At 47.7% G+C, this 27,764-nt stretch overlaps 1 protein-coding gene across 1 annotated transcript in view; it reads right to left on the bottom strand.

The window, feature by feature from the left end:
- CYRIA (CYFIP related Rac1 interactor A) overlaps window positions 1-26,148 on the bottom strand; it is a 94,715-nt gene extending 68,567 nt beyond the window's left edge. The window contains exon 1 of the mRNA XM_054569475.1: window positions 26,086-26,148. The gene's annotated coding sequence lies outside the window, so the exon portion shown is untranslated. The remainder of the gene's footprint in view (window positions 1-26,085) is intronic.
- Between the last annotated feature and the right edge of the window lie 1,616 nt (window positions 26,149-27,764).

The raw sequence follows: 27,764 nt of genomic DNA, 5'->3' as shown, positions 1-27,764 counted from the left end.
CCTGCAAGGACCAGTTCCAGGATGTAAGAAAAGAATCTGAGAAACAACCCAGCACTAAACTTGTTTTCAAGGTAGAAAATGCATTCCCTCCCTTGGCCCCCAGTGTCTAGCTAGCACAGTGCCTGGTTTCCAGCAGGCACTTAATAAGGATTTAACGCCTGCAAGTCGAGTTCTTCCCTGCAGGCCTGGGATTGATAAAGGACGAGATGCAAGCCCCTCTCTTGACTGCCTGAGCCAGGGTCTCAGCATTCTCTACTCTGTTGCTGGGATTCACTCCGAGGCTGAGCTGGCATGGAGCCCAGTGGAACACCCCATTTCGTTGTGGGGTCCACCCTGGCACCGAGACGCTATGACTGGGATCAGAAGGGCTCTCCTCTAAGATCAGTCCCATTGGTGGGCAGACTGAGTCATTAAAGCCTCAGTGTTTGCATCCATGAAAAGGGATCTGCAGGCCCTTTTGAAGACTGACCTCACTGAGTGCTAGCCTCAGACAACTATTTCCTCTGCAGTCACTCCCTGCCATGTCCCCCAAAGAGCTGGACCTCGCCAAGCTATTCAGGAGGCATGTGTCAGGCGGGTGCTGTGGCTTAACTACTGCTGTCTATCTCTAGCTTCCTCTAGGCGTGTTTTCTTGGCAGATGTGTGTGGAGAGACTGGCCATTACCCAACTCAGAAGCATGATTAGGGGCTTGTGAGCTCTGATTAGAGTCAGGAATGAACTGGGCTTTAGAACTAACTTCCTCAGAGGCCACACTTAGATAATCAGACAGAGGACAAATCCAGCATCACCGTGCATGTTGTTTCTATCTTTGGGGGGTCTTTTACATGGAAGGGGGTCAATTATTGCTATGGGAAATAAGGAGAAAGTAGAGCAGAAAAATAAAGCAGGATGTTCATAGCCCTGTGCCCCCCCCCACACACACACATGCATGTGCATGCACGTGCGCGCGCGCACACACACAGAGCCACAACCACTAAGCCTCCTCTTGGATGGCAGCTGACTGGATTTACCTGATAAATGCAAGACTTATCGAGGAAATGGATTGATTTAAAGATGAAAAAGTATAAATTCCAGTTTCTATTGTGGTAGGAATCAGGGAAGCAAGACTTGGGACAGTTAAAGCATTCTTTCATCTGCAAGTCATACTCCAGCCGAACTTGCAGCATTCCAGGGGACGACTGGCAGAAGAGAGAGCACATCCATGAGAACCAACATTCTTCTCATTTTTTCCAATACGAGGGCACTTTCACAACCACTAACAAAAAACACACATGAGTTATGGCCAGCATTTATTAGCCTCTAAGTTAATTAACTCCTCTCTTTGTGGCTTGTGTGTTTATTCAACAACCATTCACTAAGATGAGCAAGGATGCATCCTCGGCTGCAGCAGAGGGTGCGGGATCTGCAGCGAGAGGTCTTGGCTTCCACAAAGAGAGTCCTGATTAGGTATCGCCCCTCTTCGAGCCTCAGCTTCCCCACAGAATAAAATGAAGCTCATATGTGTATGCCCTGCCCACCTCCCATGGCTGCTGAAGACTCAGTGAGCTTTTTAGTGACAGGCTTAGTGCAGTATCTTATGCACAACAGGTCCTCAAATATGCTGATCTGAATGGAATGCCCATTGAGCGGATGCCACTCTGTGAGGTGACAGACTCCTGGTTCTGCTTTCAAAGCGGTCACATTCCTAAGAAGGGAGGTGGATGACACTCACCTATGGCTCTAATAATGCAAGGTAGAAAGTAGTGAGAGCTCTAAGATATCACAAAGAAAATTCTCTGGAGGATCAGATAAAGCAGAGATTATTTACAGCCAGGGACATCAGGGAAGGCTTTCTGGAAGAAGGGATATGATGTAGGACGATGCCACAGTTTATTTCAAAAGATCAGGATGGATGATTATTCATTTATATACATAGAAAAGTCCAAGCTGTTGTGCTTGCTAATATGGAAAGTTTAAGAAAAGAAAGAGAACATGGCAAAGACTCTGTCTCTAGGTAATTTATAACCTAGCTGGGAAGAAGTAATGTACACACACACACACACACACACACACACACACACTCACACACACACACGTCAGCTGCCCCTGACAATTTGTGACAAACGGCTGATGAATAATTCAGAAATTCCGAGTGACTGAAATGGTAAAGCAGGGCAGGCCATGCAGGGTAGCAAGGGATGTGCAGGAAGGTCCCAAATGGGGACTGGACAGCTCTGGTTTCTCCCTCACTGAGCCTCAGTATTCCCATCTGTGAAATAGATGGCTGGGTCTAAATCGGGTTCTTCCAACCATGTGGCAAAGATGTGCTACGTTATGCCTCGGTCTAGGGAGACAGCTGGTGGTGTCAGGGTGGCCAGAGCCCTGCTGGCCACACCCCAAAGGCCGCAAGAAGCTCCATCCATTTCTTATGCGTGCTGTACAAAATTACTATTTTCCATGTGGCTATAACACAGAATATTTTTAAAGATTTTATTGATTTATTTTTAGAGAGAGGAACGGAGAGAGAGGGAGAGGGAGAGAAACATCAATGTGTGGTTGCCTTTCACATGCCCCCTACTGGGGACCTGGCCTGCAACCCAGGCACGTGCCTTAGACTGGGGATAGAACTGGTGACCCTTTGGTTCACAGGTCAGCATTCAATCCACTGAGCCATACCAGCCAGGGCATTGTTTTTTAAACCCTTAGACCAAATCATCTCTTTAAAGCATCTGCCTGTTGGGTGACCCTATCAGGTGGAGCTGGAGGTTGCCCTGCAATGACGAGGGTTTGAATTGGCAAACAGCAGAGTCTTAGGAACCTCGAGAAGCCAGACTGTGCAAGGGGAGACAGAGACCTCACCTGTCCTGGGAAGTGAGCTCTGGTCTCCCTGCAAGACCAAAGAAGGCACATCCTCTGGTGTTGGAGCCTCCTCATTGTAACTTTCTGTTTTCTATATTTATATTTATATTTATATATTTATATTTATATATTTATATTTATAAAAATGGTGATGGTTAGTCTTATGTATCAACTTGCACTGGGCCATGGAGTGCCCAAATATGTGGTTAAACATTATTCTGCTTGTGTCTTTAATGATGCTTATGGATGAGGTTTAACATCTGAGTAAAGCTCCCCGGTGTGAGCAGGCCTCATCCGATCGGCTCAAAGTCTGACTAGAACGAATTCGCCTTCTTTGTCTGACTGTCTTCGAGCTGTCACATTGGTCTTTTAACTGGAACCATTAGCTCCCCTGGTTCTCAGGCCTTTGAAGTTGGACTAAAACTATACCATTGGCTATCCTGGGTCTCTAGCTTGCAGACTACAGATCTTGGATTTCTGGGATGTACATGTCTCTACTATTGGTTCTGTTTCTCTAGCAAACCCACACTAATACATACCACGCAACAGGGGATGTATTAATTTGCTCAAGCAATGAAACCACATCTGGTATAGTTTCCCATCCAAAAAGACGTTTTATAGCCAGTAACTGTATTAATGCAAATTAGTAAGTGGGAATTGAGCTTTCCTGTATCATCACCATTGATATGAAGCAAAAAAGAAATGAAAAATTATATTCAAATACTAAAAAATTAACAAAAATTTAAAACTGATGCAGGTCTGCGGTATGCTCTGAAATCCAAAGACCTTGTCTAAATGTTGGGCGTGCCATCTGTGAGCTACCTGACCGCAGGTAAGCACCTCAGCTTTCCCTCCTGTACCAGCTGCTCATGCAGAGTTATTAAACTGATTAGAGCCTGCCCAGAGCTTAGAGTGTACTGGGTACTTCGGTAAATGTTCCCTTCACACCATTAGAACCCCATTCCACAAGGCCCCACAGGTCTGCCGCACCTCCACCTGGCCCCTTGCCACTCTGGCTCCATTTGCTCTCGAGACATACCCCCAGCTGGCCCTCTCCGGCTGTGTTTGCATCTGCGTGGCACACTCTCCCCGTGGGTCCCCCACTTTGTTTCCCTTCTGCTGCGCAGCGCACGCCATTCCTGCAGGCACAGGCAGCGCTCATCCCATCCTCCTCCGAGTGTCTGCTCACCAGGCTGCCTTCCCTGAGCCACCCGCACAAAAGCAAACCCCCTTCAGTCTCTGCCCCCAAGACCCAGCTTTACTTCATGGTACTCCCTACTGCCTGGCATTGTTTGTGTGTGCGCATGTACGCACACAAGGCAAAAGCTGGGGTTTTGTTTTGTTCAGCAGCAGGAACACAGTAGATGCTCAATAAATATTTGTGATCAGAATAAGGGAAGGAAGGAATGAATGAACCAGGCTCAATCATCACATCCCTGTTGCCACTGCACATGCTCAGAGATACAAAAGGCGGACCCGTTCAGTCTTGGGTAGAAAGCGGTAACAGGGTATAGAGGGGAAGAACTCACCTACCCGGCACCCCAGGCCGGATCGACCCTAAACCCGCCCCACTCTCCACCCCACTGCATGGTCGGGAGGGAGGCGGACTCGGCACAGGGGATCACTTCTGACCACTAGGCTCACCCTCCCATGAACGCTCTGAGCCACATTGTATAAGTTTCCATGAGCACAAATCCTCACCCACTCTGGTCCTCAGAAAGTTCGGTGTGACCATCAGCCAACTGAGCACTGTCTTGTGCAATGCCAGACACACATGCCGTGGCTCAGACATATGCTTGCATGTCAGGTCCAGGCACCTCCTTGCACCAGCGCTTACAACCCGGGCCAAGTGCTCGTGCCCCTGGGCCTTCATTCCCTCCTCCGTAAAATGGGCATGAATGATGGGTAATTTCCAGATAGAGTTGGTGGGAATCAACCTGAAAATCAGTGTCCTTGGGCCCTTGAACACAACTGTGGAGCTGCTCAGAGAATGTTTTACCCCGCCAAAGCTGGCAGAAGGGAGAAATGATTAACATGTAAATACGGCCTATATTGTCCTTGTTATTACTAAAACACAGCATTTTAAATGAGCTGTTTTGTCTTGCTAAAACCTGTTAATCCTGGTGACAAAAGCATTAGATGGTGAAATGGATCTTGAAATGACTGGATGCTCAGGATGAAATTACTCAAATGCATTAGAGAAAAGGAAAACCGCAATTACAGAATAAAAAGCAGAGTGACATTTTATTATTTTCGTGCTCATACTACAGTTCAGAGCAGCCCTGCGGAACGTCATCTACCCAAAGTCTTAGAGGCAGACAGATGACGACGGTCTGCCAGGACCTCCGAGGAGGCTGTGTCCGCAGATGGAGCCTCTGACTGAGGGGGGGCCCTCTGCACCGTAACTGTCTGGAACCCCAGGCCGCCTTCCTGAGACAGGGCTCTGAGCTTGTTTCCTGAGCTGCACTCCATCCCCAGGCCCCACACCTTTGACACACTGGTCCGGCACTGCCTGACCCTGGCTGGAGACGTCATTAGAGGCCCCCAAGAAAGTGGAACAATGTCTTTGTGAATGTCCCTTGTGCCTCAAATGCACATGGCTTTGGGAAGCTCCTGTCCGAGTCACCACCGTAGTAGTTGGAGGCCCAGGGCTGGAATTGGCTAAAAGCCATGCCCCACACAAAAGCCCGCTGGGTCCCCTGGGGGCCCAGGCTCAGGTACGGCAGTGCCGAGGATGCTGAGCCCAAAGAGTTTCCCAGTCTGTGCACCTTGTCCTGAGACTGTTTGAGGTGGGTGTGGCCACTTCTGCTGTAGGGGCAACCTTCCTCCTGGGTCATCTCCCTTCTCAAAAGGCCATCAACTGGCAGCACAGTCCCTGAGGAGCCACAGCTGCGCTGCTCTCTGCCCGCTGTGCTCTGCCAAGGCTGGTCAGAGCTAGTAACTAAAATGGGTCGTGAATGCACGGAGCACTCAGTACACATCAAGCATGGCTCCAAACACTTCACATGCATCACCCAGCAAGTCATCACAGCAGGAAGATGCAATTATCGTTATCTGTATTTTGCAGACGAGAACAATGAGGCACAGAGAGGTGAGGTAATTAACCCAAGGTCACACAGCTGGTGAGTAGAACTGGAGCCCACCCTCCCGCTTGGCCTTCCGCGGGTGCCCTTGCATCTTAATGCCTTGGTTTTCATGTCTTTATATTTAAGGGGCTACCATTGCTTCCAGCAAGGCAGGGTAGGAACAAAAACAACAACAAAAGATCTGAAGAACGGTAAGTGTTTTGGACAGCCCCAAAGACAGAAGGAACAATGGTCACAAGCGCTGTTATCACTGTCTCTGCCAGGATGCTGATTGCCAACAGTGCTGGGGACCTTGAGTCATGTTGGCTCCATGGAAGTTCTTTGATGTAGTGAGTGCCAGCGTAAGGGAGAAAATGGCTTCCGGGGTTTGATTATATTTGAATTTAAGAAATAAACTGATAGACCTGTTTATCTAGCACAGAGTTAAAATACATGCTTTGCCAAATTTTCTCATCTTCAGTAGACTGTAGGAATTGTCATTATATTTGACTAGAGTATTGGAGCAGCTGTGGCCTCAGGCAGTGACTCAGTATGACTAGCATTGCAGCAAAACCCTACTCTTTGCCACAGTCCTGGTTTTAACCCGTAGCACATGGAGGTGAATGAGACAAGATTTCTTCCAGCGTGGAGCAGCCATGTTCTAGTATGACCGAATGTCGCCTAGCTGACTGAAATATCAACACCATATATAAGCTCAATTCCTACAACACCATCCAACATTATTTTATTAAGAACATAATACATTTTGGTTAACAGGTTTACAGTGTGTGGGTTAGGCTACATTATTTTCTCAACTGTAAAAGGATTACACAGCTTTTTGGGTGGCCACAGGACTTGCGTGTGCCGCCCCCCTCCCACAGGAGGGGACGCAATCGATATGGATTTGGCCATTTGCCCTGTTGAGCAAATGGATCGTGAAGAGGAAAAAGCAGAAACTTCAAGAAGCATCTCAAGTTTCTGCGACCTTGCTCACTTTCTTCCCTCTGTCGAGAGCATGACACAATCCCAGAGGCAGCTGTCCCTTCAGCCCAGGTCCCTGGATAGGATGAAATGTGGCGCAGGGCCCCAGAAGCCGACCTGGAACCGCTGACGTGCGACAATGGCAAGATGCTTTTCCCTACCAACCACTGAAATCTGGGAATTCTTTCTCTTTTTTTTTTAATTAAGATTTTATTTATTTAGACAGAGGGCAAAGGAAGGAGAAAGAGAAGGAGAGAACTATTGATCAGTCGTCTCTAGAATGTACCCTAACCGGGGACGGAACTCGCAACCCAGGAGTGTGCCCTGACTGCACAGGCAACCGGCAACCTTCTTCTTTGCAGGACGACGCCCAGCGAACTGAGCCGCACCAGCCAGGATGAGATTATTTCTTATGCAGCAGAGCTTGGCCAATACACAACATTTTCCCAGATAAATTACTTCATTTACAGGTATTATGTTGAGGTCAGCAAAGAAGGAATTATATCCATTTTATGATGAGGTCCCCAAGGCCCAAAAGTGGTTAAATCATGGCCCAGAATCAAACAGCAAAGAGATGAGAGCAATGGGAACAAAGCTGTATCCTTCATCACAGCCAAGTGTGACTAAAAAGATTTACTCAACTTTAGCGTAAAAAAATCTCTTGCACACTGCAGATTGGTTAAAACATTAGCAAATAATAAAGCCTTCATTGGTCCCTGGGCCAGCTCCTGATATCAGGGATGATGGTGCAAAAATAAAACTAAAAAAAAAAAGAGAGAGATCAACAAAAGGAAGACATAACTGAGGGACAGAACTTGCAGCTCCGCTGAATGGAGGGGCTGTGAACCTCAGCTCCTGCACCCAGGGAAAGGCTGCGCCTGCCAGACTGAGACTTCTCAGGGGCAGTGGCCCTAAACCTGGCCTTCGCCAGGCTTCCCGAGCTGAGCAGAGTAACCTGCAGCATCTACAGGACACATTGCCCCAGGATGCCCGTCACATGCCTGGAACCAGAACTGGGAATGGTGTGTTATTTCACCAGGAAATTCAAACATCGAGTGACCCTGACCTTAAAACCAAGGCAGGGAGGTAGTCACTCAGGACAGCAGCTGACAGGATCTGACATGAGTGACTAATTCAATTTTCTTGCTCCTATTGTTTTCAATGCAAAACCTATTGCTGTTTTTTTCCCCCTTTATTCTCTTCTTTCCCTCTTACTTTCACTTCATTTTTTTTTTAAAACTCCTCTCACCGGGAGTGAGTCACCTTAATCATCTACTTGGACACATTCGAGGCTCTTTGCCCCAGCCTGCTGACAAACATGAAAAGCATTCTGGAGCCTCTGATCTCTTCACCAGAAAGCTCCATTTTCAACAACTGGTTTTGGGGGGATCTGAGAGAATTGTCACCTTGCATGCTGTTTTTCACGACTGTTCACGCTGCTGGCATCTTACCCTGCCCAAAGCTAGCAGACTTCTGACACCTCCCGCCCCTCCAGCCCACGGATGCCCTTTTCATATCACACCCAGTGTTCACACCCTGAGCGACAATTCTGGCCTTTTTCTTCCATTTGGATGATATCATCGACAAAGAACAATCGGTCCCCTCGTGTTTAGGTGAACATGTGCATGTGTACGATTTGAAAGCCTTGCACTGGACTTGCACTGCAGAAACCAGACACCAATATGAAAGCAGGAGAAGTGCTTCTGGAAGCTGGAAGAAAGCCCCGGTGGGCAGTCAGAGCCACATCAGGGGAAGCGAGGCTGATAAAAATCGGACTGTGGGCCTGTGTTAGACGTCTTCCGAACCTCTCCCCAGGTGCCACTTGCTGACAGAGCTCCCTCATGGGCACGCCAGTCACACCTTGCAATTCGGATAGAGCTGCACACTTGTTTTCAAAGCTTGTTATCAACATAATCTCCCTGAGAGGGAGGCCGGCAGGACGGAAGATCATCTCTCCCAGGATTTGGGGGCGGAGGCGGGGGGTGGTGTTGGTGAGCGAAGAAGGCCCAGAAAGGCTGTGTGACCTGCTTTCCACAGATCCCTGGCAGGTACAGAATGTCTCTCCATTCTTTTACTATCGGCTACTGTGATTTTTTTATCCACCCACCTTTGAACATCCGCCACACTCATTCATGTTGAAGTTAGGACATTCAAGTGTTCTTACCCCGAGGACTTTGAAGTGTTGTTCTTCTAGCAAAGCCTCAGTGATGGCCAAGTTCATCTGTGACACCTGCAGAAGCACCTAGCACAGGGCCTGCATGCAGTTGGTTTCACAAAAACAGGTGCTGAGTACTTACAAAGCATCCTTCCTTCCTCCTTTTTTATTAGTTTGAAACAAGCCCGCCATCGGATGCACCAGCTAAAAAGGAATTACTCCCCACCCCACCTCTCAGTGAGCGACACCCACAATGTTATGATCACGTCATGCACCCTAGACACACACAACTGTCTGGTTGCAAATCACATGTCACCACTGTCTGGCCTTGTTGACATTCTCTGCTGGCTTCCCCCAGACTTCAGGATGGCCTCCGGCTTCCTTCGGTGTCCACTCCTTACTTACTACTCCCCACCCCGTGTTTCCATCCTACTGAGATACTGGCCCAACTGCTGCAATGAGTGGGGACAAGTTGCTCTCAGGGCCCTTTGGTCCTGGACATGCAGGATCCAGGTTGGGAACAAGCGTGCAGGTTGGCGCTGAGAGCCTGGGGAGGGCCCCAGCCGGGCCGGGCCTGTCACAGGCGACCCAGGGCTTCAGCTCAGACCTCTCCTCTGCCCCTCGAGCCCACCTGCACTTCCTATGTCCTTCCCCTGCCTCAGAAGAAAGCCAAGCCTCACAGAGACCAGCATTTGCTCTGTGAGGAGAGACGCCCTGCCTGGGAGAACGCTCTTCTTTTCCGGAAGAGTCTCCAGAGGTACAGCGTGCCAGGGCCCCGGCCCCCCCAGCGCCCTCTGAGTCAGCAGCGTGGGGAGTGGGAAGTCCTGGCTGCAGTCCTGACGCCCTCGGAGGGTTTCTTGAGAGCCTCCAGGTCCCAGCCTGAGGTGGCTTTTGTAAACACCAGTCCCCAGCAGGGACAGGGCCCCGCTAAATCCCTGGGGTTTCCGGGGAAGCCCCCTCCTCCTGCTCCACTTAACACCGTCCTCCCCGCCACTTTCGCTTCCAGCTTTTTCCTGGCGCCTCGCAGCGCCGTCCTGTGATGACTGTCCAAAAAGGAACTGGCTAATTGGAGTTTAGAGGAGATAGTCCTTCAAAATTCCCATTTTTTTAATCAAAAGAATAACAAATAATCTTTAATTAGAACTCGTGACCTTAAAAAGAAAGAAGAAAAAAGGAGTAGAGTTATCACATAAAAGACAAACTCTCCTTCTCCTCCAGGCCTGGAGCTCAGTGCTAAGGATGTGAAGACCAGTAAGTGCAGCCTTCCCTTCAGGGTACCCAGACCGGGGCGGGGGCACAGCAGTGAAAAAGGAGACTGTGAACAACAGGAAAAGTTCTCCGTCAGAGGGAGCAGCAAGAGGGCACTGAAATCACACGCTGATACGTATCCATGTCCCTGACCTCACCACCTGCCACCGTCCATGGTCCACTCTGCTGAGGCCAAGCTCACCCCACAATGGGATTGGCGCTTGCCGACTCCCTGCCTGGAACATGTAGCTCACACATGGTTCCTTCTCTCAAACCCTGCAGATCCTCCCTGCTTGTCACCTTCCAGTTCAGCCTTCCCTGACCAACTTCCTCCCAAACTTCCCCCGCCCACACCCTTTCTACTGTACACCCATCTCTGCTTATTTCTCTTCACGAAACATATCATCATCTAACATACTATACATTTATATATTTATGAGCCATATTTCCCCAATAGAAAATAAGCCCTGTGGGGACAAGGAGTTTTGTCTCTTGGGTTCACTGATGACTATCCAGTGAATGACCCAAAGGCAAAGCGCCTGCCTCACTGCGGGTGCTCAGTAAATATTTGTTGACTAAGTGGATGGATGGGTGGGTGATCAATGGATAGGTGGATAAATAATGGATGGATGAATGGATGGATGGATGGATGGATGCATGGATAATGCGTGGATGATCAAAGGGTGGCTCGATGATAGAAGGATGGACGATGGAGGGATGATGGAGGGATGATGGATGAATAGATGGGTTGATAGATAAATTTGGTGGGGAGTTAGGGGAGGTTTCCAGGAGAATGTAACAGAAGTGAATCTCAAGGATGTGTTTGGGTAAAGAAAGAGTGTTTTGGAAAGAGAATGTGTACCTCATGCGTCATCTTGAGTAAATCAAACAACTGTTTTCTCTTCTGTAATATGAAGCTCATGCATAATATTAGTAAGTCTCTGATGAGCCATAAAACTAAAATAGGAGTTTAGGCCAACTAAAATGAGCCAAGGATGGTATCAGCTGATGCAAAATAGAAAAGACAAGAGGAACCGTGCTTTTCTCCACAATCACCAGACCGAGTTCTGATGCAGCAGGCAGAGACGGAGGAAGCTGGGCACAATGAGGGTGAGAGTTGGGTGTATCAATATGACTTGACCTCACAGTTCAAAAAGGGGTGCTTTGGCCCTAGGCTGCGGGCAAAATCCCCAGCAACTATACATAACTGCACTCTGAACTGTTAATTCCCCAACCAAGCCACAACATTTATGCTATCTGCCTTTGGCTAAATAATTACATCTCTCAGTCTTAGTCTGGTTCCCTATGCAATGAAGTCCATGACATCTCCCATTAAATGACACATTGAAAGTTTCTAAGACAATGTCTGGTACTTTATAAGCATATGGTAAAAAATGGTTAAATGGAAATGTAATTTGCATGAAGTTTACGTTAAAATAGGAAAAGCCATGGGACTCCATTCTGGAAAAAGGCAAAGAAATCCAGCTATGATTTTATTTTCTGAGGCTTAAGTAGAGTCATGGCTGGAAAAAAATATTTTATTAAAAAAAAAAACAAAAAAACCCCACTGTGGCCTGGAAGCAGTGTGAACTGTGTGGGGTGTGGGAAAGTGCAAGACTTTGTGAGCCAGGCTGACTTGAACCAAAATCCTGGGGCCCATTTACATTCCTCTGTCTTAAAGCAAGTTTTAAAACTTTCTCGGCTTCAGTTTCTTTACCTTCAAAAGAGAAATAAATATAGCTACCTTGCAAGGTTGTCTGTACAGCGAAAAATGTGTACAAAACAGACAAGCAAAACTAGAATAAATTGGAGCTAAAGAGTATAATTCATTATTATTAATATGATTGAAAATGTGGGTATGCTTTGAAAAATTAGGGGCCATGTCAGTACTAGGTAACCTGTAAGTCACTAGGTTGAAAAAAATTACTCCTGTGCATATACCACAAAACAGCAAGCCCACTGTAGTTATTTTAGTTTATATGAGCTACTCAAATTATTTCCTGAATTTGAGGTTGAGCAGATAAATTTATACAACCCACAAGCTCACTAGCAGGTGACCGCATGAAAAGAGTGAAGGAAAGAAGGGAGGGGCCTTTGACACACAGGTGGTTTAAGGGGAGGGAAAAAATAGGGGAGAGTCACAGGGTAGAACTGCCTTTCTTGGTGGCCACAGTGATCAATTCCATTCCTGAATGCTAGGCTGAGGCACAGCCTTGTCCAGAGTGTGGCTGGCAGGGCCGTGGCCTTGGCAGCACCTGCCAGGATCTAAAGGACCCCCAAGACATGCATGCACATGCAGTCACACACACACACACACATGGTGGGCCAGGTCTCTCTCCGGTAAGGGCCAGCCACCCTCAGAGATGTCCTCATCTCAGTGTGCCCTGGTGTCAAGCACACGTACAACTCCTGAGTGGCCCCAACAGTCTGTGTGAACTGAAGGCCTTCAGGATCCTGAAATTCAAGGTCACTTCTCCCTCGTGGAAACCCCCTCTTCGCAGTCAGGCCCCTGGTTCTTATCATAGCCACTGCTAAGTGAGAACCTCCTAGAGGGGCAGGAGGTGCTCAGAGAGGCAGGCCCACTGGCTTTCTATGCCTCCTTAGATTCTGGAGGAAGTGGTCCACTTTCTAGCTGGCAGTCAGAGTGATGATGCGTTAGACATGAAGTCAAAAGACAAAAGAATGAATGAGAGAATGAGATACAGAGAGAAGGCCACAGGTCTCTACACCCCTTTACCTAAATGTTCACACTTCTTTTTCTTTTTTAAATATGTTTATTGATTTAAGACAAAGAGGAAGGTAGAGAGACACAGAAAGAGAGAAACATTGACATGAGAGAGGGACACTTGACTGTTTGCCTCCTATAAGCACCCCAACTGGGGATCAAACCTGCAACCTAGGTGTGCGTTCTGACTGGGAATCGAACCCTCAACATTTTGGTATGTGGGACAATGCTCCAATAACATGCTCCAACCAACTGAGCCCATCAGCAAGGGTTGTTCTACATTTCAATACCTAACCCACAAAGACACAGGCCATGACAACAAGGGCCTGTTCCATTCCCTTGAGGACACCTCGCACTGGTCCTATGCTCTACCCAGGGAACGTTCAGTTTGTCCTGAAACCCCTCAGTAATGCCCAGCAAGCCTTAACTACAGCCCTGATAATGCAGAGCACTGGTGACAGCCATCGCCAGCCGGGCATACTGAAAAGCGCGGTTCCACAGTGAGTCCTTCTGGGCATCCGTGGAGGTGCTGGGGACAAAATGAATCCAGTATAAACCAGCCTAGGGCATCAGAAGACCAGTGCTGGAGAGAAGGAAAGGAATGTCCAGAAGGCAGAGCAAATGGAAGCCTTTCTACATCCCTCCAGTCTGCCTGGAGGCTGGACAGGAGCTACAAGAATGCAGCCAGGCAGGTTGCTCAGCACGTTTCACTGTCCTGTGGGGCCTGGCCTCAGGCTGCTAGACTCTCAGAGAGAAAGAAAAAGAAAGAATTCACTTAATTAGAACCAGAGTTCCTAGGCCCCTGGAGAAGGGAAACAACATGCCCAAGCTCACTCAACAAGTTAAGAACAGACCCAAGACAAGAACCAAGACTGTCTCACGATCTGCACAGGGCGTTTCACTTCCCCATGCTCACGCTACAAGCCCTGCTTCCTCCTCACAAGGCTAAAATGATGAGTAAGATTTAAAAACTCCCTTCTATGATCCCTTCCCCCCAAAGGCCACTGATGAAACTTGACCATAAGCCACAATAGATCAAAAATTCCCAGCTCATTTTTAGTTCTAAGGAATTTTTTAAAAAATTACTTAGTCCCAGTGAAATTTTGGAACCCATGATTTTAAGTTTTTTGTTGTTTTGCGGCCAGGCATGTCCATTTAATTCACTTCCTATCCTGTAAACTGATGAGATATCAACTGGCATTTGATGAACACTAAGGGAAAGCAGGTCACCACACCATCTGGTATGCAGAGGTAGGAGCCTCGAGGGCCCCACCCATGCCTTCCCAAGGCCTGTGGGTTTATTATTATTATTAAAAAAGAGGTCCACAAACGCTTTTTTTTTAAACTGTTTGCTCAGTTGTGTGTCAGAAATTTTCAGATTTTAGAATGGTAATGTTGTACATATGTTACATATACCCTCAGCAGGATCTGGGGCACACACCTCATGAAAACTTATTCATTCCAAGAGGGATAAATAAAAAAGCACACGGACCTACCTCTTTCTATTGCACTCCCTTTTATCATGCTTCCCAGATAATACGCTTTTAAGAAAATTGAAGGTGCATGTTAACCCCACAGCGTTTGCTCACTTTGTGTCTGTTTCGCGTTTTGGCAATTCTTGCAATATTTTAATTTTTTTTCATTATTGTTATATTCGTTACAGTGGCCCATGGTCAGTTATCTTTGATGCTACCTTTATAATTGTTTTGGGGTGCCATAAAATGCACCCATATAAGGTGGCAAACTTAATAGATAAATGTTGTGTGTTCTGACTGCTCCACTGACCAGCTGTTCCCCATCTCTCTCCTTCTGCTTAGTCCTCCCTATTCCCTGAGACACAATAATGTTGAAAGTAGGCCAATGAATAACCCTGCAATAGCCTCAGAGGGTTCAAGTAAAAGGAAGAATTGCATATCTCTCACTTTAAATCAAAAGCTAGAAATAATTAAACTTAGTGAGGGAGGCATGTTGAAAGCAGAGACAGGATGAAAGGTAGGCTTCTTGAACCAATTAGCCAAGTTGTGAATGCAAAGGAAAAGTTCTTGAAGGAAATTAAAAGCTACTCCAGTGAATACAGGAATGATAAGAAAGCAAAAGAGCCTTATTGCTGATAAGGAAAAAGTTTTAGTGGTCTGGAGAGAAGATCAAACCAGCCACAACACTCTCCTAAACCAAAGCTCTCCTTAATCCAGGGCAAGGCTCCAACTCTCTCCAATACTATGAAGGCTGAGAGAGGTGAGGAAGCTGGCTGATGGGGAAATAAAAAAGGTCTTCCGATCAAGATGGAGGTGTAGGTGGTAGACACGCTCTGTCTCCTCGTGCAATCACAGAGAGAATTACAACTATTTCTCAAAACAAATAACAACCAGAACTGTCAGAAAATTGAGCTGTATGGAAGTCCGACAACCAAGATTTTAAAGAAGCCACTTTCATCCAGATGAGTAGGAGGGGCGGAGTCTCAGAGATGCAGTGCGGAGCAGAGATGCAGCAGTGGTGGAATGGGTGGTCCCATCTTCACGTGTAGTAGATAAAAATCGGGAAGGGTACCTTGGGAGTGCGCAGTCCTAGCCCCAAGCCAGACAGCCCAGGGTTCCAGCACAGGGAAAACAAGTCTCAATAATCTCTGGCTGTAAAAACCATGGGGCTTGGGGCAGCAGAAGAAACTGCCAGATTTTCAGGACAGTTCACTTAAAGGGCCCACACAGACTTATAATGTACGCAAACCCACCCACTCTGGTATTCACTACCAAGGCAAGAGGTGGAAGGGCCAAGTTGCATACAGGAATTGGGTGAAGTGACTAGAAACAGGGCACGTGCCGGGCAAACCTTCAGAAGCCAGGCAGAAGCACTGTCCCCTCTCCGAGCCCTCCCCTCACACAGAGCCATAAAGTGGTGAAGTGGGTTGCCCCACCCGGGCAATTACAAAAGGCTCCACTCCACACAATTTACAGGTGCCTTTTACAGGGAGTCAAAGCAGCTGTACCTAATACACAGAAACACAGAGAGATTTTTGAATTAAGAAGACAGAGAAATATGGCCCAAATGAAAGATCAGAACAAAATCCCAGAAAAAGAACTAAATGAAATGGCGGTAACCAACCTATCAGACACAGAGTTCAAAACACTCGTGATGAGGATGCTCAGAGAACTCACTGAGTATGGCAAAAACATAAAGGAATAAATGAAGGTTACACTAAATGAAATAAAGAAAAATCTACCAGGAAGCAACAGTGGAGAGGATCATGTCAAGAATTAAATCAATGATTTGAAATATAAGGAAGGAAAAAGCATTCATCAGCACAGCAGGAAGAAAAAAGAATTTTAAAAAATGAGAATAGGCTTAGGAACTTCTGGGACAACTTTAAATGTACCAACATCAGACTCATAGGGGTGCCAGAAGGAGAAGAGGAAGAGCAAGAAATTAAGAACTTATTTGAAAAAATAGTGAAAGAAAACTTCCCTCATTTGGTGAAGGAAACAGACATACAAATCCAGGAATCAGAGAGAGTCCCAAACAAGTTGGACTCAAAGAGAACCACACCAAGACAAATCATAATTAAAATGCCAAAGGTTAAAGATAAAGAGGGAATCTTAAAAGCAGCAAGAGGAAAGCCGAGAGTTACCTACAAAGGAGTTCCCATAAGACTGTCAGTTGATTTCTCAAAAGAAATTTCTTAGGCAAGAAGGGACTGGCAAAAAAGTATTCAAAGTGATAAAAAGTAAGGACTTAAAACCTAGATTACTCTATCCAGAAAAGTTATCATTTTGAATGGAAGGGCAGACAAAGTGCTTCTCAGACGAGGTAAAGCTTAAAGGAGTTGTCATCATCAGGCCATTATTACATGAAATGTTAAAGGAACTTATTTAAGAAAAAGAAGAACAAATCTATGAATATTAAGAGCACAATAAATTCACAACTATCAACAACTGAATCTCAAAAACAACAACAAACAACTAACTAAGCAAACAACCAGAACAGGAACAAAATCATAGATATGCAGATCATTTGGAGGGTTATCAGCTGCGATAGGGAAGAGGAGAAAGGGGGGAAAGGTGCAGGGATAAGGCATAATTACTAGGTACAAAATAGACAGGGGATGTCAAGAACAGTATAGGAAATGGAGAAGAAAAAGAACTTATATGCACAACCCATGGACATGAACTAAAGTGAAGGGCATTGCTGGAGGGAAGGGGGATACTGGGCAGGGGGACAAAGGGGGAAAAATTGGGATGACTGTAATAACATAATCAATAATTTTTTTTTAATTTTTAAATGAAGATAGCAGAAGTTGGTTCATGAGATTTAAGGTAAGAACCTATTTCCATAACATAAAAGTGCAAGGTGAAGCAGCAAGTGCTGATGTAGAAGCTGCAGTAAGTTATCCAGAAGATTTAGCTAAGACAATGAAGGTACACAAAACAACATATTTTCAATATAGATGAAAAATTGGCCTTATATTGGAAGAAGATGTCATCTCAGGCTCTCATAGCTAGATAGGAGACATCAACACCTGCTTCGAAGCTTAAAGGACAGGCTGACTCTCTTGTTAGAGGCTAATTCAACTAGTGACTTTAAGTTGAAGCCAATGCTCATTCACTATTCTGAGATGTTAGGTCCTACTCTGCCTGTGCTCGATAAGGAGAACAACAAAGCCTGGGTGGCAGGACATCTATTTACCACATGGTTTACTAAATAGTTTAAGCCACTGCTGAGAACTGCTCAGAAAAAAGTTTCTTTTTAAAATATTACTGCTTATTAACAATGTACCTGGTCACCCAAGAGCTCTGATGGAGGTGTACAATGAGATTAATGTTGTTTCTATGCCTGCTAACACAACATCCATTCTGCAGCCCATGGATCAAAGAGTAATTTTGGTTTCAAGTCTTGTTATTTAAGAAATATGTTTCATAAGGCTATAGCTTCCATAGACTGTAATTCCTCTAGTGGATCTGAGCAAAGTAAATTGAAAACCTTCTGGAAAGAATTCACCGTTCTAGTGCCATTAAGAGCATTTGTGATTCAAGGGGAAGAGATGAAATGTCAACATTAATAGGCATTTGGAAGTTGATTCTAACCCTCTGGATGACTGACTTCAGTGAAGGAAGTAACTGCCGATGTAGTGGAAATAGCAAGAGAACTGGGATTAGAAGTGGAGCCTGGACTGAATTGCAATCTCTTGATAGAACTTTAAAGGATAAGCAATTGTTTCTTATGGATGAGCAAAGAAAGTCATTACTAGAGATGAAATCTACTCTTGGTGAAGATGCTGTGAAGATTGCTGAAATGATAACAAAGAATTTAGAATATTACAAAAAATTAATTGATAAAGCAGTGGCTTGAAAGGACTGATTACAGTTTTGAAAGAAGTTTGATTGTAGGTAAAATGCTATCAAACAGTATCACATACTACAAAGAAATTGTAAAAGAAAGAATCAATCAATGAGGCAAATTTCATTATTGTCTTATTTTTAAAAATTGCCAAAAATAAAAAAGAGAGAAGAAATTGCCACAGTCCCCCCAATTTTTGGCAGCCACCACCTCTTCAGTGGGCAGCCATCAACACTGAGGCAAGACCTTCCACCAGCAAAAAGATGACAGCTCACTGAAGGCTGAGGATGATTACCCCTTTCCAGACGTAGAGTGTTCTTTGAAGTGCGCACATCTTTTTTTTAGACGTAATGTTACTGCACACTTAATAGACTACAGTAACTGAAAATTTTGTGTGACTCCCTTTATTGTGATACTTGTTTCATTAAGACACTCTGGAAGTGAACCCACGATATCTCCAAGGCTTGCCTGTAAATAGTTTCATGAACAATCAGGCCAGCTTTTGCCTTCAAGTGAACTATGAACAAACTTTGTATGTTCAGAATATTTTGGATTTTGGGTTTATTAATGAGGGAGTGTCAGAAAATAGTTCATGACCCCACTTAATCCTGAAGGACTGAAGGGCCCAGATTTGAAACCTCAACACTCCAGAAAACACACACACACACACACACACACACACACACACACACACACTGTAAGAAACAGATCAATCATCACTGGTCAGTGCAATGCCGGATGCTGACCAAAATCATTATCCTTGCTACAATCCAATAAACATCATATTCAAGTTCATCTGAAATAGGAAATGAAGGCTCACATGCTGGACATAAGTCCAGAGGAATAGGTATGGAGGGCTTTGCCACAGGCAATGCAAGACTGTATTTGTCAGAGAAAGGACAGGTTCCCTGCCATTTTCCACCCAAAACAACAAATAAGGAGGAGTCTAAAGGAACTGACAAACACTTTTCAAACACATTTTCTTCAAAGAAAGAAAGGCAAAAAGAAAGACTGAGATATCCTTTGCAATATTCTTCCTGAGCCACAAATATTATTAATGTCAATTCACAGGCCTGAAGAATTTGCCCCAGGGCAAGGCAGGATTCCACGTCAGCTCTGTTTTCTGTTTGCTTCCGGAGCACCCTGTAGCCCAGGTGTATTTTCACAGAATTTCTAGAGCACAGTTCACCTCTCTGGATTTCAAAGTTATAGTCCAGTTGTAGCTTTAATAAGGCTGAATTCTCATCCCAGCCTTGGAAAAGGCTTTGATTTTGGTTCCTCTCAGCCTCTCTCTCTGTCTATCTATCATCTCTTTCTTTTTCTTGACCTTAGTTTCTATAAAATAGAGAAATTAGGCTAAAGGTGTTCTTCTAGCTTTGACAACACAGGAGTCTGCCATTCTGTGAGCTGAGACCAGCCATCCCTGTGTTCCTATGACCTCCCACTGTCCCAGGGAGGGACTGAAAAATAAGTTCTACACAACCTGCCTCGATCGTGGGCTCCTCTGCTCCACCAGGCCATGTGCTGCACGCACCAGAGCATCCAGATATAAGACCCTGGGTCCTCTCCGCCTCTCTGTCTGCTCCCTCCCTGACCAAGTACCCTACCCTCTTAGTACCCTACCCCCTTACTCCAGGTATCTGGGATGTCATTTCATCTCTACAGGAAGACGATGTATTTGGTTGCCAGTGGAAAAGGGAGCACTTGACCAGTGTGTTGAGACAGTTGTGTGTTTATCATTGTTCCTCACGATCTTAAAATGATTGTACATTTTAATTTATTCTAAAGCCTGGAAATCATCAAGCCAGATGACTGTTTTCAAGGATGTTAACTTAAAGCAAGAGCACATTGCAGTAACCAAGGCATCTGTGAGGTCAAGCCCTCAGTAACCATGACAGTGGAGAGCCTAGACCAGGGCAGGAAGCTGGTGACTCGCTCCCCCACCTCTGCTGAGCCCCTGTGTCCCTTTTGTCTCCCCCTTTTGTCATCAGCTTCAACTTCCAGTCATTTATCAGATGCCCAACAAGAATACAGTTCCCTTCCTGGGAGGGAAAGCAAAGTTTCTCCGTGCTGTGAGAGAAGGCTTTACAAGCACACTTGGCTGTCCCCATCCCCAGCTCTGCCTCGGCAACCCGGCTGACAGAGGCTGCCAGCTTCTGCTTCTTCACCTGTCACTTGGGGAAAGGAGCCCATGGGCTTATTCAAATCATAGTTCAGTTGTGGAAGGGCCCTTGTAAGTTATGAAATCCAACCTTCAACAGTGAAACTCAAGTGCAGAGACCTGCTCTGTTCCCACCCAGGCAGAGAGGAGCAGAGCCTGTCGTGGGTCGTTAGTCGTTCAGGCCACACGCTTTCCTGTCCCATGCCACCCCTCCCTGCAACATGTCAGGTGCAATTCCAGCACTCCACACGGACAACACCCACGGGGAAGAAGGTGGGCTGGCTAGGCTGCACTGAGTGGAGACAATTACATTTCCAGATCCTTCCCTGTTCCCGTGGCACAGTGCACTCTGCACAACACTGGCCACGCTCTACCTGGATCCCTGCTTCCTCCTCTGCCTCCCCCATGGAGTGGGAGCTACCTGTGGGCAGGAACAATGCCATATTGATCACGGTGTCCTATCTCATGCTACACAGGGTTAAGAACCCACCCTGCACACATTTGTCAAAGGAATGAATGAATGATCTCATTTTTATGCTTGATCCATCATAAAACTGCAATCAAATTCTCGGGGGACACTGCATTCCCCAGTTTCATTTTAAAGATCTAATTATCCATGCCATATAGGATTTTTTATTAGAAAGGGAAGTCATTAAATAAGCAGACACCAGACGCAGGCCTGAGATAATTGCAAATAGAAACACATCTGTCTGCGGTGCCAAGGTGGACCTGGTAAGCTCACTGATGGCGAACGTGGCACCCGTTTCCCGGCACCTGGAGTCACTGGGACAACGGGCTGCTTAAATCTGGCCAATCAGCCTTCCGAGTTCCTGAAAAAGGTCAGTGAGTGATTCTGTAATTGCTTTTCAATACCTCCACCTTCTTAGATGGGAGTTAAACTGCCTGAATCAAAATCACTTTTGTACTTGAGGAGCCATCCACCCATACTTTCTGGCCTTCTTGCTTCTCTCCCTGTATCCCTGGGATGTCTCTGCCCTGCCTTCCCTTCACACATTCAGTCATGAAATCAGCTCACTTTCTTCCAGCAACAAACTAGCAATCCATTCTTGGGCAAAGAAAGCTACTACCGGCATCATCAAACGCTTCCTCCTAACTCAGACACATCAAACTCCTCTTCTATTCATCACTTCTGGAGAAGAAGCCTCAGCCACCTGCAGAAAACCTAGTTACTGCTGTGCTGAGAACAGAGCCCTAATAAGTCTCTAAATATTTACTATGAGCCTGAGCTACAACACAGACCAGTTCCACCCCCGTTAAAATTGGCTTGCATTCTTCAAACACAATTATTTTAGGTCACTGACACGCCAGCCAAGGAAATGACAAGACTGTGCAATGGCACAAAGAGCAAGCAGGACCCAGTTTTAAATTCTGGCCCTGCCACTTACTAACTGCTGGACTCTGTGCAAGAGACCTCACCTTCCCCGCTTTCTTAAGGGGATGATAATGCTAATGTCAAAAAGTTGAATGGATGATTTCAAAAAAATGTAAATACACATATATGGTAACTTTTAAAAAATAAAAGGAAGCCAAAGATGCTGAGAATAAAAAATATGGAGCACTTATTTTAAAGCACTTTTTGACAGAGGAACCAAAAATATATAATGGGGCAAGGACAGTCTCTTCAATAAATGGTATTGAGAAAACTAGATAGCCACATGCAAAAGAATGATACTGGACCACAATCGTACATCATACGCAAGAATTAACCTAAAATGCATTAAAACCTTGAATGTTAAGACCCAAAACTATGAAATTCTTAGAACAAAACATAGGCAGTAAGCTCTCTGACATGCCTCTTGGCAGTACGTTTCTGGATTTGACACCAAAGCAAAAGCAACAAAAGCAAAAATAAACACATGGAACTACATCAAATTATATCATTCTCACAGATAGTAACATGTTTCTGAAATTCAGGGCATTTGTTGACATTTCAAATTTGTTCCTCTTTGAGAAGACAAAGGTGTTGGTGATTTGCACAGTGCCCTGGCGTTGTAGAACATAGCTTATCTGGGAAGAGATAAATAATGCAAAGATTAACCAGCAGTGCGAGGAACCTGAGCACTGTGGGGTGGGAGGGTGGGGGGGCGGTGGTTAACCTTCCTAGATAATAAATGGATCTCCGAATGCCAGGATTCGTCCAAAGAGCTTCCCACCGCATCTCTAAGAGGACCCAGAGGCCCCGTAACTGCGATCTCTTTTCTGATCAATAGAACTAAATAACAGCACGTCTACTGTGAGGTGGGCACCATGCCAGATCCTATAAATACATAAGATCATTTACTTCTTAGAAGGCAAGCATCATTATTGCCATTTCACAGGTACAAGCATTGAGGCTCAGAGAGGTTATTCTTTCAGAGTCTCACAGCTAGGACATAACAGTAGTAGAGTCTGAACTCAAAATCCACTCTCCAGTCCCCACGCAGCCCCTAAGAAAGGGTGTTGACCAAGATGAAATAGGAATCAGAGGCTGCAATGAGCGGATGAGTCAAAATGCAGAGGGGAAGGCAGTGCTGGTTCCTCACCTGTCACTCCGGTCCCTGCTCACAGAGCTGAAAGAGCAGTTTGCAGCAGTCGGCCCATCGCTGTGAGGGCCAGACGAGGGGTGGCCAAGCGGGCAGGGGCAGGGCTGCCGTATTTCCACCACAAGGCACAGGCTGCCTGCTTCAACCTCAATGGGAGGCCCAGTCAAGCCGCCATGTCTGGGCCCCCACCCCGCTGTCTCTTCCCTCATCACACCACCTCTCTGAATGCATCAGTTACAAGGACCTCTTTCCACCTCCACCTTCACCACCAAACTGCATGCTTTGAACAGGAGCCGTATGCGTTTTTTTAATCCCCAGTTCCCAAAACTGGATTTGGTGCAGAGTAGATGCTCAATTAACCTGAGGCACATACATAAAGAAACAAGTTCAATATCAAGGCCGGACAAGCTGCCTCAAGAATGCCTCCAGCCCTGAGGCTGTACAGCTAATTATTCCTACATCAGCTCTCAATCTCTCCGCAGTGGTTCAGGGCCCCTTTAACAGTGAGACCTCCCAACAGAAGGAGGCCATTACTGGCTCTTCAGGCTTGCACCCCTTCGAAGCACCGTCCTCCAAGAACACGCAAACGTGGCTGTCAGCACAGATGCTCTCAACCCCATTTTAAAGACTGAAACTGAGGCCCATGTGAATGAAGGCACTTCCTCAGGGCCAACATTGACCTTGAGGCCTCCGTTTCTCTGGTCTTTTCTTGTGACCCTAATGCTTATTATTAACAAGCCCAGAGCATGGGTAATGTGAGGGGAGAAGGGGAAGGAGTGGCGAAGGAAAGAATGTGCAATGAAGGGAAACATAAAAGAGAAGAGAAGGGGCAGCTTTTCTGGAGAGTGTCACTGACAGTGGACAGTGGGTGACCCTGTGGCCTGGTGCACTCTGACAAGGGCTGGCTTGGGAGGGACTGATCAGCTCTCAATGTCCCTGACTCATCCGGTTGCATCTAGTAAAAGCAAACTGAATGCTTCTCAGTGCTGAGTAAAAACAGGAAGTCACAAGTGGCTTCACTCTCCTCTCAACTTGGGTCCCAACTTGGGGTCAAGACATCTGACACGCCACTCCCTGGCAGCTGGCCTCCGCTGGAGTCCAGAGTGCACCGAGGAGCAAAGAAACTGGGGACCGCTTTTCCATGAGCCTCCCAGAACATGGGTTGAGGGGGCTTCGCTGTCCCTCTGGGAGCAGGACCAGGAAGCCCTCCCACAGGGGAGGAAGCCAGAGATGCCAGCTCCATCACTGAGCCACTCAGTTAGCAGAAACTGAGCACTATGTGCTAAAATCAGTGTGACCGGAGGGCAACAGCTCACTCTGCAAAGTAGGGAGAGCCCCTACCCCACAGGGCTATCATAAAGATGAAAGGAAATAACCCCCGTGAGCTCCTCTACCCCACTTGACATCTATTATTAGCACCGAGGCAGGATGCAACCCACTGTGTGCCTGGGGCCGTGGTGCCATGCCGATGCCCCCTCCACAGAGCTGGGGGCAGGAGGGAGTGTGGGCAGTTCTGTCCCCACCTCTTTGCCCTATTTTTCCCTCACAGGAGCCCAGGGCCAGGATGAGGTGAGGCTCTGCCAGCCCCCAGCCTGGGCCCAGTGCCCATGTTTATGACTGTTTATTTCAGAGCAAGTAGAAAGGAGAAATTAAAGCCATAAAAGACAGGACAACAGACCAATAAAATCCAGCTCCCAGAAGAGTCAGAAGGAGGAAGGGAGGCAAAACTGTCACCATAGCAACACAAGACAGTCGGAAGCATGCAGGAAAAACAGCCCCTGCTCTCTGCCTCCTCTCTTCACAGCGAAGGGAGCCCCCGGACCCCACTCGGAGCTCAGGGAAAGCCCTGCCCCTGCCACCGCAGCCCAGATGCCCAGCCTGGCCTGGCTAGCAGCCACCCTCCCCATGCGCGTCCACGCTGGTCCCAGCCCAGCACGGTGCCAGCCCAGCTCTGTGCCCTGGGGACTCAATGCTGTGCAGATGGTCCAGGCCCAACCAGAGTGATGGTGACTGATGAAAAGGGAAAAGTTTCGAACAGGGAAAGCAAAGAGGGCCCCAGGGCTGTAGGGGAGACCGAGGCCCCAAATACCAGCCCCGTGACTCTGCCCTGGGAAAGGGGGTGGGAACCAAGGCTCTGGGAGGGGAGGCCAGGCTGGGAACTGTGGACCTGTCTGTGCTGAACCCTGCACTCCCAACACAGCCGCTGAGGAGATTCTGCGGGTCTGGGGTGGGGTCGTCAAATAGCTTTGGGGGTCTTAAAGGACGAAGCTCTTCGTCCTGGTCTCTGGGGCTACTGCCAGTAAGTCGGGGCAGCTTGGAGGAGGACCCAGGGACCAGCTGGCCCATTTTGACAGAGGCTTCCCGGTCCTTCAGCTGGCTGGCAAGACAGGTGTCTCCACCGAACAGCATGGCTGGCCTGGGACCAGCCTTTTGGGAAGAGGGTAAAATTGTTCCCAGCGCTCGGGATCCATAAAGTCAGTCCCTGTCTGCAGACTGGGAGGAGAGAGGAAGGGGGAGGGCAAGGAGGCCTAGGTCCTGGGCACAGCAGCCGGCTGCCTGGCTGAGAATTGGGGGCAGGTGGCAGCGGAAGGGTCCAGGTGTGCTGGCGCCGGGGCGGGCTCATCCCTGCCTCTGGGGCCGTAGGGATTGGTGGGAAACCCGGTCTCTCCTGGTGGGAAAGGGGAAGCAGGCGGCTGGGGTCTCCTAAAAGAATGGCTTTGAGCAGATGATACCTGGGGGGTGAGGGGTGGGGGGTGGGTGAGTGAGGGGCGAGAGGGGTGATCTGGAACATATCAGGAGGCTGTCTTGGGGAAAAGGGGCAATGGGGAGCAGAGGCGGCCGTCTGGACTGAGATCGCAGAAGGGCTAAAGGGCTGGGTCCCGCACTGTCCCTCCTCCTTCCCTCTCCCAAGGCTGCAGGGGTGTCGGGAGCTCGGGGAGGATGGCAGGGTTCACCAGGCGCCTCACGAGCCCGCTTCCCTGGAGACCCCCGGCCGCGTCCCCGCCGCGCCCCCGCCGCGCCCGCACCGCGCCGCGCTCACCGGAGCCGCCGCCGCCGCCCTGCTCGGCCGCCTGTCCGCCGCTGCCCCAGCCGCCGCGCTGTGTACGCCTCTCCCGCGGCCGTGCAGCCTGCGAGACGGTGCCGGAGCCCCGCCCCGCCCCGCCCCGGCCCGCCCCGGCCCGCCCCCAGCCCGGCCCGCTGCGGCCGCCCCGCCCTGGCCCCTGGGGATCCCCACCCCCGTGGTCACTCGGCCGGTCCCCTCTCTGCCCAGGAGCGGGTGCTGACCACGTCCACAGGCGGTAACCCCTGCCCTTCTCTCGGCCTTGGCCACTGGGCTTCGCCCTCCCAAAGGAAGTCGAATCTGCTCTAGCTGTTTCTATACATCGAATCCTTCCACACCCATTATTCCCCTCCCCCCCAAAAGAGAAAAAAAATAAAAGGGGGAAAAAAACAAAACAAAACAGGAAAGACCCTGCTGTCAATTCCTAGATTCACACCCACCCTCACATTAGCTCCCATGCGTCCAGGCAGACCATGGCAACTCGTACCCCCATTCTCAAATTCCTTTGGATTCTGAACCCGACCTTTCGGCTTGCACTCTGAACAGGTTCCCAGCCCTGGGGGGCGGCGGCGGTCCGATGAGACCACCAGAAAAGTCTTCACAAATGCTTCGTCCAAACAGAATCACCCTGAAGAGCCAAGTCTACAAAAACACTTAAAAATTCTGTGATGCAAAGGGAAAGCAGGGGATTACAGTGTCATTGTCGTGGTCATTGTTTTAAAACATCTGTGGAGGCTTTTTGCATTAAAGAGCGAGATTCAGGAAACCAGAGAGGACCGCAGCAGTGCCAAACAGGTTGTGAGTCAGAGCTCCTGGTGGGGGGGCCTCCTGCAGGCCGGCTTCTCCAGCTTCCTTTTCCAGTCCATCAGCTGGAGCGTCGCGAAACGTTTATTAAACCTGTACAATTGGCCAAGCCTTGTGTCCGGAGCTGGGTCACTGCAGGGCTGTGTGGGTTTGGTAGCACAAGGGAGGCAGGTCTGGAGGTGCAGGAAGCCTCAGGAGACCTTGGCCAAGTCCCTCCTCTTTCTGAGCCCCAGTGTCACCCCATATAGGACTTCATGACATCCCAGCCTCCTTGAGACTGACAATCATGGGTCTGAAAAGCTTGTGTGAGCTGCCTCTCATGGCTTCTGCTCTGGGTTTTGGCAAGAATTCAGACAGGAGCCAGGAGGGCAACAGTCTGGTTAGAGTGAAATAGTCTCCGCATCGGTAGGGGTTCTTAGGGTCGAAATAAGCACTTCTGCATTCTTGATTTGGGCTGCTGTGGGGCCCCCCGATGCGTGGCCCAGCCACTGCTGTCGTTCCCTGCACAGGCGATCCATTTTATTCTGGGGTGGTTTTATTAGAAAATGCTTCTTGTTCCACCTCCACACACCACCATGTCTACCTTATTGCGTCCACCTTGAACCTGGTCAGGTTGTAGGAAAAGCAAGGACAAATCAGCCACAGACGCCATTCACCCCATAAAACACTCTCATTTCAGACGAAAGGACTCCTTACTTTACACCTGCCTGCCTCTAATAATACAATGTAAGTAGGTGAGAAGAGACTACTTGATGTATGAAATTTCACTTCCACACATGTAAAGACAGCTTCTGTTTCAGTAATTGAGGGATGCCTGCATGGTGTTGCCTAGCCCATTGTGGAATAATAGGGTT

This window comes from Pteronotus mesoamericanus, unplaced genomic scaffold (assembly GCF_021234165.1).
Source record: "Pteronotus mesoamericanus isolate MK-2021 breed Mesoamerican mustached bat unplaced genomic scaffold, CSHL_Meso_final contig_101, whole genome shotgun sequence".
Taxonomy (NCBI): Eukaryota; Metazoa; Chordata; class Mammalia; order Chiroptera; family Mormoopidae; genus Pteronotus; species Pteronotus mesoamericanus.
The sequence above is the reverse complement of the archived record's forward strand: the minus strand, read 5'-3'. Positions and strand labels throughout refer to the sequence as shown.